Source organism: Triticum dicoccoides, chromosome 4A, assembly GCF_002162155.2.
Source record: "Triticum dicoccoides isolate Atlit2015 ecotype Zavitan chromosome 4A, WEW_v2.0, whole genome shotgun sequence".
NCBI lineage: Eukaryota > Viridiplantae > Streptophyta > Magnoliopsida > Poales > Poaceae > Triticum > Triticum dicoccoides.
In genome coordinates, this window is record NC_041386.1 from 601,683,908 (window position 1) to 601,699,042 (window position 15,135).

Sequence of the window (15,135 nt, forward strand, 5' to 3'; positions counted from 1 at the left end):
ATATATGGCTGGTGGAAAGCTCTATGGTTACAGTTTTGCGTAAAGCCAATTTTTCCCTACTGCAAAGGAATAAATTTATTTAACTATCATGGTGGTTGTGAAACATCAAGAATGGTTGACAGCATTCCGATCCCAATTAAGTAAACAATTAAAACCCAACAACATTAATTAGAAGTAACATGATGAGATTCACATGATATTCAAGTACTAGATAATCAAGTTGTCCATAACCGGGGACACGACTAATCATAATTAGTTTGTACACTCTGCAGAGGTTTGCGCACTTTTCCCCACAAGATTCGATCGCCTCCGTTTGGTTTCTCGCACTACACGGTGTTTGAGAAACGGATGACCGAGACACAGTCTTTCAGAAGCGCTAGCACCTTACATGTGGGTAGACTGGTACACCTACTTTCCCCTACATCTGCTAGTCTACCCGTAAGAGTTCGCACAACTTAGTCAACTACGCCAGAGCCCATAATGGCTTGTGGCTGCACACGGAAGTTTCTAGCATGAAAGATCTTATGATCCCCTTGAGCCTGGGTGGCGGTCCGAAATAAAAATAGGCAAGTCCTGATAGACATCAGGTGCCTCAATCCACCCAGATGTGTGTTTAAGTTGCCACCTTAGATAAACCATTAAAATTATCAACTCACATCTGTCATGGATATCACTCACCCAATCCACGTCTACTAGCATAGCATGGCATAATAAGCAAACGAAGAAGTAACTCCCAAAGGTTTCATAATAATACAGGTAATAGGTACTACCTCATCTACTTCCCATCCCTTAATTTAATTAGATCCTAATCATGCAATGTGAGAGGATTGATCTAATGCAATAAAACATGGGTTGTAGAAAAGGTATGATCAAAGTGTTACTTGACTTGCTAATGATCCGCGAGACCTAGGGTTTCGAAGTAACAAGCGGCGCAATCCGGGTGATCTATCGCAGACAAACAACAAGCATACAATGAGTACTCATCTAATGCACAGGTAAAACTCAAACAAGAGAACGAACCAGAAAGTTCAACTTAAGAACTCCGGTTGCAAAGAAAGAACGAACCGACAAAAGAAACGGAAAACAAACGGCGGAAGAAAACAACTCGGTTCTAGCAGGTTGAACTAGGTCAAATTTTACCGGGGCAAAAACTTGTTCAAGTTGATTAGACGGAACGGCGGTTTCGAAACGAAACTCCAGGCGCTTGAATCACCTGATTCCGATAAACGAGCGAGAAGAAAGACTAGAACGAAGATCGGATCTGAGATCGCGATCGGAAAGAACGCGGGATAAAACCGATGAGAAAGAAAACAAAGAGCGGTTAAACGAACGGACGTCGTTAACCGGGAAAGAATCGGTGATCACGTTCGTTGAGACGAACGGTCCGAAAGAAGAACGAAAACTGATCTAGGGTTTTCGAAAAAGAAACCGGAAAAGAAACGGAAAACCGATCTAGGGTTTCGGAAGAAAACCGAAACAAAAATCGGAAGAAAAAGAAAAGAATCGGGGAGAAAACGGAACGGTTCTTTTAGGAAAAACTGGACCGAGGAAGAAAAAGAGAGGCGCGGCTACCTCGGGAGGCGGGCTCCGGGCGGCGGCGGCTAAGGGCGGTTGCGGCGGCTTAGGCGCGGGGCGGCGCGGCTATGGCGGCGGCTTGGGGCTGCGCGCTGCTGCTTGCTGCGGCTTAGGAGGAGAGGGGCTTGGGGTTTTGATGTGAGGAGAGGGGGGGTGTGGGGGTATTTATATTGGTGAGGGGAGGGGGTTTCTTGGGGTAGGGGACAAGAAATAGAGTAGGAAAAGGAAAGAAAAAGAGGAAACGGAGTAGGACTAAAGTCCTACTAGGAATCAAAAAGGGGCGGCGGCGGCTCCTGCCTCTGGCGCCTGGCGTGCGCGATGGCTTGGCGCGGCTGGCTGCCTGCGCTGGGGAGGCAGTGGCTGGCCTGGGCCTTGGCCCGGCTGGCCTGCGGGATTTTTTTAAACGGTTCCGCGCGCAGAAAAGCAAAAGAAAACTAACTAAACGAACTCCGAAAAACCTAAAGTAAATTTTCCCCGACTCCTGACAACGAGTCGAACAAAATGAACTTTACTCCGGGCCTAAAATGCAATTTTTGAAAACGCGCATTTTTCCCTATCCAAAGAAAACAAACAAACTCCGGCAAACAAAATTTGATCTATTTATTAAATCTTCATTTTCCCTCAATTTTGGGAAAGTCATATTATTCCCTCTCTTATATTTTTGATATCGGAAAAATTATTAAAGATGAAATAAATAAATCAAATGATCCTCTTTTCAAATTCGAGAAAACTCCCAAATATGAAAATAACGAAATCTCCAACTCTCTCTGAAGGTCCTTGAATTGCGTGAAATTTCTAGGATCAACCAAAATGCAAGAAAAATATGTTATGCATGATGATCTAGCGTATAACATTCCAAATTGCAAATTTGGGATGTTACAACTTCGTGATGAACTATGATATGCAAGGGATAACGGGAACGATTCCCAAGCTCTTCGTAATGCTGAAATCGACGAAGGTAGAAATCAAGAAAAATATCAAGTGTTGATGGTAGACAAGACCACTAGTTTCAAGAAAAGGGCAAAGGGAAGAAGTGGAACTTCAAGAAGAACGGCAAGCAAGTTGCTGCTCAAGTGAAGAAGCCCAAGTCTGGTCCTAAGCCTGAGACTAAGTGCTTCTACTGCAAAGGGACTGGTCACTGGAAGCGGAACTGCCCCAAGTATTTGGCGGATAAGAAGAATGGCAAAGTGAACAAAGGTATATTTGATATACAGATTATTGATGTGTATTTTACTAGTGTTCGTAGCAATCCCTCGGTATTTGATACGGGTTTAGTTGCTAAGAGTAGTAACTCGAAACGGGAGTTGCAGAATGAACATAGACTAGTTAAGGGTGAAGTGACGATGTGTGTTGGAAGTGGTTCCAAGATTGATATGATCATCATCGCACACTCATTATACTTTTGGGATTAGTGTTGAACCTAAATAAGTGTTATTTGGTGTTTGTGTTGAGCATGAATATGATTTGATCATGTTTATTGCAATACGGTTATTCATTTAAGTAAGAGAATAAATTGTTGTTCTGTTTACATGAATAAAACCTTATATGGTTACACACCCAATGAAAATGGTTCGTTGGATCTCGATCGTAGTGATACACATATTTATAATATTGAAACCAAAAGATGCAAAGTTAATAATGATGGTGCAACTTATTTGTGGCACTGCCGTTTAGGTCATATTGGTGTAAAGCGCATGAAGAAAAACCATGCTGATGGGCTTTTGGAATCACTTGATTATGAATCAGTTGATGCTTGCGAACCATGCCTCATGGGCAAGATGACTAAGACTCCGTTCTCCGGAACAATGGAGCGAGCAACAGATTTGTTGGAAATCATACATACTGATATATGTGGTCCAATGAATATTGAGGCTCGTGGCAGGTATCATTATTTTCTGATCTTCACAGATGATTTGAGCATATATGAGTATATCTACTTGATGAAACACAAGTCTGAAACATTTGAAAAGTTCAAAGAATTTCAGAGTGAAGTGGAGAATCATCGTAACAAAAATAAAAGTTTCTACGATATGATCGCAGAAGTAAAATATTTGAGTTACAAGTTTGGCCTTCAGTTAAAAACAATGTGATATAGTTTCACTACTCACGCCACCTAGAACACCACAGCGTAATGGTGTGTCCGAACGTCATAACCGTACTTTATTAGATATGGTGCGATCTATGATGTCTCTTACCGATCTACCACTATCGTTTTGGGGTTATGCGTTAGAGACAGCTACATTCACGTTAAATAGGGCATCATCTAAATCCATTGAGATGACACCGTATGAACTATGGTTTGGCAAGAAACCTAAGCTATCGTTTCTTAAAGTTTGAGGTTGCAATGCTTATGTGAAAAAGTTTCAACCTGATAAGCTCAAACCCAAATCGGAGAAGTGCGTCTTCATAGGATACCCAAAAGAAAATGTTGGGTACACCTTCTATCACAGATCCGAAGGCAATATATTCGTTGCTTTGAATTGATCCTTTCTAGAAAAGGAGTTTCTCTTGAAAGAAGTGAGTGGGAGGAAAGTAGAACTTGATGAGGTAACTGTACCTGCTCCCTTATTGGAAAGTAGTTCATCACAGAAATCTGTTCCTGTGACTACTACACCGATTAGTGAGGAAGCTAATGATGATGATCATGTAACTTAAGATCAAGTTACTACCGAACCTCGTAGGTAAACCAGAGTGAGATCCGCACTAGAGTGGTACGGTAATCCAGTTCTGGAGGTCATGTTACTTGACCATGACGAGCCTACGAACTATGAGGAAGCGATGATGAGCCCAGATTCAGCGAAATGGCTTGAGGCCATGAAATTTGAGATGAGATCCATGTATGAGAACAAAGTATGGACTTTGATTGACTTGCCCAATGATCGGCGAGACATTGAGATTAAATGGATCTTCAAGAGGAAGACAGACGATGATAGTAGTGTTACTATCTACAAAGCTAGAATTGTCGCAAAAAGGTTTTCGACAAGTTCAAGGTGTTGACTACAATGAGAGTTTCTCACTCGTATCTATGCTTAAGTCTGTCTGAATCATGTTAGCAATTGCCGCATTTTATGAAATCTGGCAAATGGACAAACAAAACTGCATTCCTTAATGGATTTATTAAAGAAGAGTTGTATATGATGCAACTAGAAGGTTTTGTCAATCCTAAAGGTACTAACAAAATATGCAAGCTCCAGTGATCCATCTATGGACTGGTGCAAGCATCTCGGAGTTGGAATATACGCTTTGATAAGTTGATCAAAGCATATAGTTTTATACAGACTTGCGGTGAAGCCTGTATTTACAAGAAAGTGAGTGGGAGCACTACAGCATTTCTGATAAGTATATGTGAAAGACATATTGTCGATCGGAGATAATGTAGAATTATTCTGCAAAGCATAAAGGAATGTTTGAAAGGAGATTTTCAAATAAAGACCTCGGTGAAGCTGCTTACATATTGATCATCAAGATCTATAGAGATAGATCAATACGCTTGATAAGTTTTTTCAATGAGTACATACCTTGACAAGATTTTGAAGTAGTTCAAAATGGAACAGTCAAAAAGGAGTTCTTGCCTGTGTTACAAGGTGTGAAGTTGAGTAAGACTCAAAACCCGACCACAGCAGAAGATAGAGAGAGAATGAAAGTCATTCCCTATGCCTCAGCCATAGGTTCTATAAATTATGCCATGCTGTGTACCAGACCTATTGTATACCCTGCCCTGAGTTTGGCAAAGGAGTACAATAGTGATCTAGGAGTAGATCACTGGACATTGGTCAAAATTATCCTTAGTGGAATAAGGATATGTTTCTCGATTATGGAGGTGACAAAAGGTTCGTCATAAAGGGTTACATCGATGCAAGTTTTGACACTGATCTAGATGACTCTAAGTCTCAATCTGGATACATATTGAAAGTGGGAGCAATTAGCTAGAGTAGCTCCATGCAGAGCATTGTTGACATAGAAATTTGCAAAATACTTACGGATCTGAATGTGGCAGACCTGTTGACTAAACTTCTCTCACAAGCAAAACATGATCACACCTCAGTACTCTTTGGGTGTTAATCACATAGCGATGTGAACTAGATTATTGACTCTAGTAAACCCTTTGGGTGTTGGTCACATGTCGATGTGAACTATGGGTGTTAATCACATGGTGATGTGAACTATTGATGTTAAATCACATGGCGATGTGAACTAGATTATTGACTCTAGTGCAAGTGGGAGACTGAAGGAAATATGCCCTAGAGGCAATAATAAAGTTATTATTTATTTCCTTATATCATGATAAATGTTTATTATTCATGCTAGAATTGTATTAACCGGAAACATAATACATGTGTGAATACATCGACAAACAGAGTGTCACTAGTATGCCTCTACTTGACTAGCTCGTTGATCAAAGATGGTTATGTTTCCTAACCATAGACATGACTTGTCATTTGATTAACGGGATCACATCATTAGGAGAATGATGTGATTGACTTCACCCATTCTGTTAGCATAACACTTGATCGTTTAGTTTCTTGCTATTGCTTTCTTCATGACTTATACATGTTCCTATGACTATGAGATTATGCAACTCCCGTTTACCGGAGGAACACTTTATGTGACACCAAACGTCACAACGTAACTGGGTGATTATAAAGGTGCTCTACAGGTGTCTCCGAAGGTACTTGTTGGGTTGGCGTATTTCAAGATTAGGATTTGTCACTCCGATTGTCAGAGAGGTATATCTGGGCCCTCTCGGTAATGCACATCACTTAAGCCTTGCAAGCATTGCAACTAATGAGTTAGTTGCAGGATGATGTATTACGGAACGAGTAAAGAGACTTGCCGGTAACGAGATTGAACTAGGTATTGAGATACCGACGGTCGAATCTCGGGCAAGTAACATACCGATGACAAAGGGAACAACGTATGTTGTTACGCGGTCTGACCGATAAAGATCTTCGTAGAATATGTGGGAGCCAATATGAGCATCCAGGTTCCGCTATTGATTATTGACCGGAGATGTGTCTCGGTCATGTCTACATTGTTCTCGAACCCGTAAGGTCCGCACGCTTAAGGTTTCGATGACATTTATATTATGGGTTTATGAGTTTTGATGTACTGAAGGAGTTCGGAGTCCCGGATGAGAACGGGGACATGACGAGGAGTCTCGAAATGGTTGATACGTAAAGATCGATATATTGGACGACTATATTCGGACATCGGAAAGGTTCCGAGTGATTCGGGTATTTTTCGAAGTACCGGAGAGTTACGGGAATACGTATTGGGCCTTATTGGGCCATACGGGAAAGAAGGAAAAGGGCCTCAAGGGTGGCCGCACCCCTCCCCTTGGTCTGGTCCGAATTGGACTAGGGAAGGGGGGCGCCCCCTTCCTTCCTTCTCCTTTTCCCTTCCTCTTTTCCTATTCCATATGGGAGGTGGAATCCTACTAGGACTAGGGAGTCCTATCAGGACTCCACACTTGGCGCGCCCCCTCCTAGGGCCGGCCTCCTCCTTCCTTGCTCCTTTATATACGGGTGCAGGGGGCACCCCAAAGACACAACAATTGATCATTGATCTCTTAGCCGTGTGCGGTGCCCCCTTCCACCATAATCCTCGATAATATTGTAGCGGTGCTTAGGCGAAGCCCTGCGACGATAGAACATCAAGATCGTCACCACGCCGTCGTGCTGACAGAACTCTTCCCCGACATTCTGCTGGATCGGAGTCTGGGGATCGTCATCGAGCTGAACATGTGCTAGAACTCGAAGGTGTCGTAGTTTCGGTGCTTGATCGGTCGGGCCTTGAAGACGTACGACTACATCAACCGCGTTGTGCTAACGCTTCCGCTTCTGGTCTACGAGGGTACGTAGACAACACTCTCCCCTCTCGTTGCTATGCATCACCATGATCTTGCATGTGCGTAGGAAATTTTTTGAAATTACTACGTTCCCCAACAATTAGTCCATCCGTCGTTGAGTAGATCTTGATCACCTTGAAGTTGCTGTTGTTTCTTTTTCAGGCTCCTTGCAGTGGCTACTAGCCGTTGCTTAAAGCGCTCCTGCTTGAGAGGTTCCTCAGGCATGATAAAGTCTTCGCCGCCGAGGCTCACCTCATCCTCGGAGGTTGGAAGGTAATTACTGTCCTTCGAGTCTTCGTTTGCAGCCTGTTTATAAGGGCTAACTTGCCCATCCCCGATCGTCTGGTTCAGAGTTTTGCTCGACTGGGTTTTCTTTGTCTTCGGCATCATCCGGAGTATTGTTGTCTCTCATGCCGGTATTGTTGTCTTTGCCGCGGCATGATTTAGAGTGGCGCCGTCGGCGCTTTGGTTGTATCTCAGGAGGTTTATCCTCAACTAGGTCTTCTTTGTCATCGCCGTTAGCTTCTTTGGGTGTATCCACTATGTACACGTCATACGAAGAGGTGGCCGTCCAGCGTCCGGTAAACAGCGGGTTTTGGGCCTCCTCTTCTCCGGCATCGTCGTCCATAAAGTCGTAATCGAGCATGTATGTTAAGTCCTCGATAGTGGCTATAATGTGGGTGGTGGGTGGGACATGAAATTCCCCGCTCTCAGCCCCTAGTTTGGGTTGGGCGTAGTTCGGACATTGCTCCTCTGTAATCACGAGGGATCACATCAAGTCCAGAGCCTCACTTAAAGACGAGGTATGTCGAGGGAGAAAAGAATCCGTGGAGTATGGCGAGAAGGGAATTCCTCAGCCGAGCTCGCACGATGCTGACTCCGAGAGTTCGGAGCCAGTGACCAGGGAAGACTCCGGCTTTGTGATGGTTGCCGGCGACATTGCTTCCTCCGACCCTCCAGTACTGGGCCTAGTGGCCACAGATAGTCCGGCGGGTTTAGAAATCCCGTCTTCGGTTCTGGGGAGGCACTCCGGCTCTAAGGCCAGAGCGGGGGTTGGGGTCGTGAATCCTTGGAAGATCAAGTCTCCTCGGATATCAACGACATAATCCAATTTTCTAAAACTAATCTGGTGACCTAGTGCATAGCTGTCGATCTGCTCTAGATGGCCAAGCTAGTTGGCCCGAAGTGTGAAACCACCGAATACGAAGATCTGGTCAGGGAGAAAAACCTCCCCTAGGACAACATCTTTGCAGATGATGGATGGAGCCATCGAACCTTCTGATGGCGACACTGTGGAACTCTCAATGAAAGCACCAATGCCGGTGTCAAAACCGGCGGATCTCGGGTAGGGGGTCCCAAACTGTGCATCTAAGGTCGATGGTAACAGGAGACAGGGGACACGAAGTTTTACCCAGGTTTGGGCCCTCTTGATGGAGGTAATACCCTACGTCCTGCTTGATTGATATTGATGAGTATAAGGATTACAAGAGTTGATCTACCATGAGATCGTAATGGCTAAAACCCTAGAAGTCTAGCCTGTATGATTATGATTGTCTCTACAGACTAATCCCTCCAGTTTATATAGACACGGGAGGAGGCTAGGGTTGTACAAAGTCGGTTATAGAGAAAGGAATCTTCATATCCGAACGCCAGGCTTGCCATCCACGCCAAGGAGAGTTCCATCCGGACAAGGGAGAGAGTCTTATGGCTTGTATCTTCACGGCCCATCAGTCTGGCCCATGTCCAACAGGTCGGACGCCCGAGGACCCCGTAATTCAGGACTCCCTCAGTGTGCCTATCCCTAAGGCATCGGGCTTCGGGTCAGTGGTCAATTGGCTCATGCCCCGTTCAAGGCTATTGTGTGGTATGCCTGCCTTGCATAGCATGATACGTCTCCGTCGTATCTGCTTTTCCAAACACTTTTGCTCATATTTTGGACTCTAATTTGCATGATTTGAATGAAACTAACCCAGACTGGCGTTGTTTTTACCAGAATTGTCGTGGTGTTGTTTTTTGCAGAAATCAAAGTTCTCGGATTGACCTGAAAATTTCTGAAGAATTTTTATGAAAAATATAAAATACTGATTGAAAAATATACAAAGGGGGGCCACCCAGGAGCCACAAGATCAGGGGCACCCTACGAGCTTGTGAGCCCCCTGGACCTCCGGCAACAATAACTCCGACTCCATATGTTCCTATTCGCCAAGAAAAAAACTAGAGAGAAAGATTCATCGCGTTTCATGATACGAAGCCGCCGCCACCTCCTGTTCTTCATCGGGAGGGCTGATCTGGAGACGTTCGGGGCTCTGGAGAGGGGGAATCGACACCGTCGTCATCATCAACCATCCTCCATCATCGGTTTCTTGTTGCTCACCGTCGGGAGTGATTAGTTCCTTTGTAGGTTTAATAGACGGTGATGGATTTGATAAAACTTATCATGTAATCGAGTTAGTTTTGTTAGGGCTTGATCCCTAGTATCCATTATGTTCTGAGATGATGTTGCTATGACTTTGCTATGCTTAATGCTTGTCACTAGGGCTCGAGTGCCATGATTTCAGATCTGAATGTATTATGTTTTCATGAATATATGTGTGTTCTTGATCCTATCTTACAAGTTATGTGCACCTATTATGTGTTATGATCCGCATACCCCAAGGTGACACTAATTGGGATTTTTTCCCAGTGATTACCGTGGTTTCAGGAGTTCACATATTCACTAAGTGCTAGTGTGTTGGGGAACATTGCATGGAAAAAAAAATGTATACGCACACGCAAGATCTATCCATGGAGATGCATAGCTATGAGAGTGGAGAGTGTATCTACGTACCCTCGTAGACCGTTAAGCTGAAGTGTTTGTCAACGCGGTTGACGTAGTCGAACACCTTCGCTATCCAACCGATCAAGTATCAAACATGCGGCACCTCCACATTCAGCACACGTTCAACTCAATGACGTCCTTCTCTTCTTGATCCAGCAACACGGGCGAAGTGGTAGATGAGTTCCGGCAGCACGACGGTGTGCTGACGATGATGGTGAACTTGTTCTCGCAGTGCTTCGCTGTGCACTGCGGAAAACTAGACTGGGGGCTAAACTATGGAGAGGGGCGCCACATACGGCCAAGAGTTTGTCGTCCATTTGTGTGGCGCCTAATACGTCTCCAGACGTATCTATAATTTTTGATCGTTTCATGTTGTTATATTATCAATCTTAGATGTTTTATAATTATTTTATAGTCATTTTACATTATTTTTTTGTACTAATTTATTGACATAGTGCCAAGTGTCACTTGTTGTTTCTTCATAGTGCCAAGTGCCAAGTACTAATCTTAGATGGACTATGTCACCATCCGTGAGCCTCGATCCCCTCTGTCACTGATGACCAGTCCGTTCCTCTCCTGTTTTGTCGAGCGCTCTTTTTATCGGAGACGGGGGTGGAAGCACGAGGACAGATAACTCTGTACCGTTGTCAGTTAGCTAACTAGGCTGGGGAAGCGGCTCACTATACCCGAAGGCTTCGATTTTTCTCTCGGAGCAGTAGCTCATTAGGACAGTTGGGACAGGAATTTTTAACCGTGCTGAAGAATGTACACACAGCAGATCCGACGGCCACAAACACCCCAATCACTAAAACGAACGGCTGGTTTATGTACAATTTTACTGTCCTAAATTGGATCCACCCTTATAGCACTTACTGGATTATCCACGGAGATGTCGCGGCTGAGCCCCAATAAACTCAGTTCATATACATTCGACATGTTGGGCCTGTTGAGTTTAGTCCCGCATGGGTTGTGGGAGGCGATAGAACACGACTTATATGGATGGGGGTGTCAGATTTTCTCTTACTAATGTCTTGATTAAATGGTACTAATTCAGATCTACCATAGCTGTCACAAAGAATACATTTTTGTTCCAATGATGTGTTTATTGTGTATGGTACCTTGTCATTTTGAGCAATATTTTGAAAGTACCATATCATTTTTCTCTCCTTACATATATGACTTTGTATGTTTTTGATCATTTCATTCTAAGTGGACAATAAAAAATAATTCGAACTTTTCTATTTTTTGTGCAGCGATGATCATACTCAAGGTATGTAAAATCCGCCCATCAAATCCGGTCATGGGGTGCACAGTTGAGATTTGATGTCAGAAATATCAGTAGAGCAATTCAGATCTACCACATAGTTGTGACAAATATTACATTTTGGTTCCAATGACGTGTTTATTATGCAATGAGACCTCTTCATTCTGTTGAACTCCTTTTGTTGTTGTTGTCATCGTCGTTTTGTTGTTTACATGTGAAGTGTGGAGCATTGTCTGATGCGGACCTGTTGCAAACATTGTCCACTATCAGTTTACTAGAGAGCTCATCTAAAAATAAGTTTGCTAGAGAGCTTTGGTGTCTCGTCATTGCCCAGGAGCAAATGATGCCCAGGGTCGCCCCAATGGTGACTGACCACTGCCACGTCACTCGGTGGCAGTGTAGCTAAGCAAGTCTATTACCTGACAAGGCTAAGTCATGGAGATCGACTATTGCTCTGCTCTGGTGGAACATCTCAAAGGAAAGGAATCCTCAGATCGTTTATATCTTAGATATAATGCGAATGTTTAAGAAAGCTTCAGCTCGAAGCAATGATGTTGTTCGATGCTGGGAATAGACACGTTCTATCTGTCTCACAGAGACCTTGCGAACAAGACTAGCCTAGCACAGTCCTTTTGTTTCTTCTCCGTTTTCTTTTTCTATTGGTCCTTGTAACCGTGTTCAATTACTTCTAATGGCAATGAAAGCAGTGCTGTCTACCCTTTGCCAAAAATAATACTATTCAAATTGAACTGGCCATTTATAGAGTGTGGTTTTTCATAAATCGAGCTACATGGCACCCTATATCAGGACCGTTTAGACTGGTGGCTGTTCTGCCTCGAGATTCAAACCCTGCCTGCTAACCACATTATGATTTGCAGGGCTACATCTGTCCGCACCAGAGTATTGTGTAGACCCATCACATGTGAACAGTGTATCAACCAGAGTCAGGTTCTTCACCTTTGCATGCGACATATAAAAATAATCTGCATGCAGCGCACATCCCTCTCCTCTCCTGAGCTTTACATGCATCTCTCTCTTTTTCTTCTCTCTTTCGATCTACTCCCTTCGTTTGGAAATACTTATCATCAAAATGGATGAAAACGGATGTATTCAGAACTAAAATACATCTAGATACATCCATTTTAATGACAAGTATTTTCGGATGAAGGGAGTAAACTCTCGCTCCTAATTTTTGCATGCATGCAACATATACACGGTCGCTCCTAATTTTTGCATGCATGCATGCAACACACACTCTCGTTTTCTTTATTTCAATTCCTCGCACCTTCACAACCCACAGAACACTCGTGGTACTATTGTCATAGGAACATAGTAGTAGTAAAAAGTCTCTTCCTTGAATCTGGCATTAGTACTAGTACTATTTCATAGCATGGGATGGCCTTTGATTCTTCAATGCACATGGGACAAAGGGGTAAAGATTAAAAAAATGTTTATGCAAACCACTCTCTCTCTCACGCAAAAAGATTCCTGCATGGAGGGGCTGTACACACCTGCAAACCAACTTGACAAGGAACAACGAAAATAAACAAAACCACTGTACACGCCTGCAAGCCACGGCACAGGCTGAAAAGACAGTACATAAGTATATGTGAGGGGCGACCGAGTACTCCAGAAATGGGAGGACCCACATGGACTAGCTTGCAGGCCTATGTCTACTTGAGATTACTGTTTAGCTTGACAGGACAAAACATGCTAATGACACTGCTGCCAAAAGTTGCAGGGCTCGTGAAGCGTCTTCACCGCACAAATCTCGAAGCAAACCAATGGTACAGATAGTAGGTAACATGTAGCTTGAGCTAGGAGGGAACTTTGCCCCATTTATATGCTTTTATTTGCAGCCTGCTGGTCAACATTCTCATGCCCTTTTTAGTTAGTACTTCTGAGTATACAAGGAAAAGACTACCAACAATGAACAATGCATGCAGAGAGTATCATTACATCAGACTAGGACATACTCAGTATATAATTTCATGCATATAGTATATGTCTCTGGCGGTTGACGCGATGCATAGTTGCTTAATTTAGATTACACGTACAGGCGATCATTGCATAGGCATAGTATTATGCATTGTTGTCATCGTCACCCTAACTATCAACGCATGAAATAGATGTAATACGCACATTATGCCTATCAATGTGTGTGTATATGTATATATAGCGAGAGCACTTAGCCTACCAACGTAACACAAGCTAGCCTGCAGCGGCACTTCAGTCAGATCTTGGCTCAACTTCTTACTCTCGCCGATCTTCAGGTTTGCTTCCCCTGACCACTACTCCCATTCATGGATCCAACCCTACAAGAAACAAGCAATCCTCTCTCTCTCTCTCTCTCTCTCTCTCTCTCTCTCTCTCTCTCTCTCTCTCTCCCTCTCTCTCTCTCTGATGCATGCATGCATTTGTAACCCTTTTCAATATAAAACTATGTTATTTCACATATTTAGGGAGAGATATGACGAGGCTACGACCCTCAAAGTCAGCATGGCCAGAACTAGTGGGGTGGCATGACGGCGATGCTAGTCATGTCATCTTTGAAGAGCGGCCAGATCTGTTTGTTCTAGTGAGGCGGGAGGGTGACCCGGAGCCGCCAACATACCAGTATGACCGTGTCTTCCTATGGTGCAATCAAACTGACGTTGGTGCCTTCATCGTCTCCCGGATTCCGGTCATTGGATAAACCATATGTCCTGTTATGGCATTATGGCTCGAATAAAGGAATAAATCATCTACCACTAGCCATGAATTCAAGATTTATGTGGACCTAACTATATCTGCTTGCATGGATGTTGTAAACCTTTCCTCTATAATACATGATACATCTAGTGTTTGTGGTACCTGCGTAATAAATAATTACCACCTCTTCCATTTGCAACATAATGTATGTTGCATGGATTTATCATTGCTTTTGGTTGACAAATCCTTGTTAATCGCTGCTCTAGTTTGCAATTGGTAGGACCCAAAGAACAACGGATATGATGGGTCCAATGGGTTTACAATCTGTTGGGCTGCAATTAATGTTTGATTTCCAATGATGCACAAGCATAATACCTCGGCCATACTGCATGATAACCCTCACCTGTCCTGGATATCGGACTAGCTCAATGGATCAATGGTGACATGGATGAGGGTCGACTATCCACACCAATGTCCAAGCTGTCACACACACACACACACACACACACACACACACACACACACATCCACACCAATGTCCAATCTAAATGTAACTATTTGCATTCCAAACGTAATTTGTTTATGAAGCGATCGTAAAATTACCTCGGGTGAAGAATAACTTATTCTGCACCCTGGATGATGAATAGCAACACTATATATATATATATATATATATATATATATATATATATATATATATATATATATATATATATATATTCGCGCTATTCGTCACCCTAGGTGAGGCATAGTTATTCTTCACCCCCCCTCTATTTTACTATCAATGCAAAAAATATTTCCGACGCAAAAAAAGACCGTAAGAAAATATATAATCGCCGTAAAAAATATTTTATGTTATGTAAAATTACAAACATAAAAATATAGTCTAAAATACACATAAACTGCAAATTTTTTTGTCTTATGACCTATATTTTTATT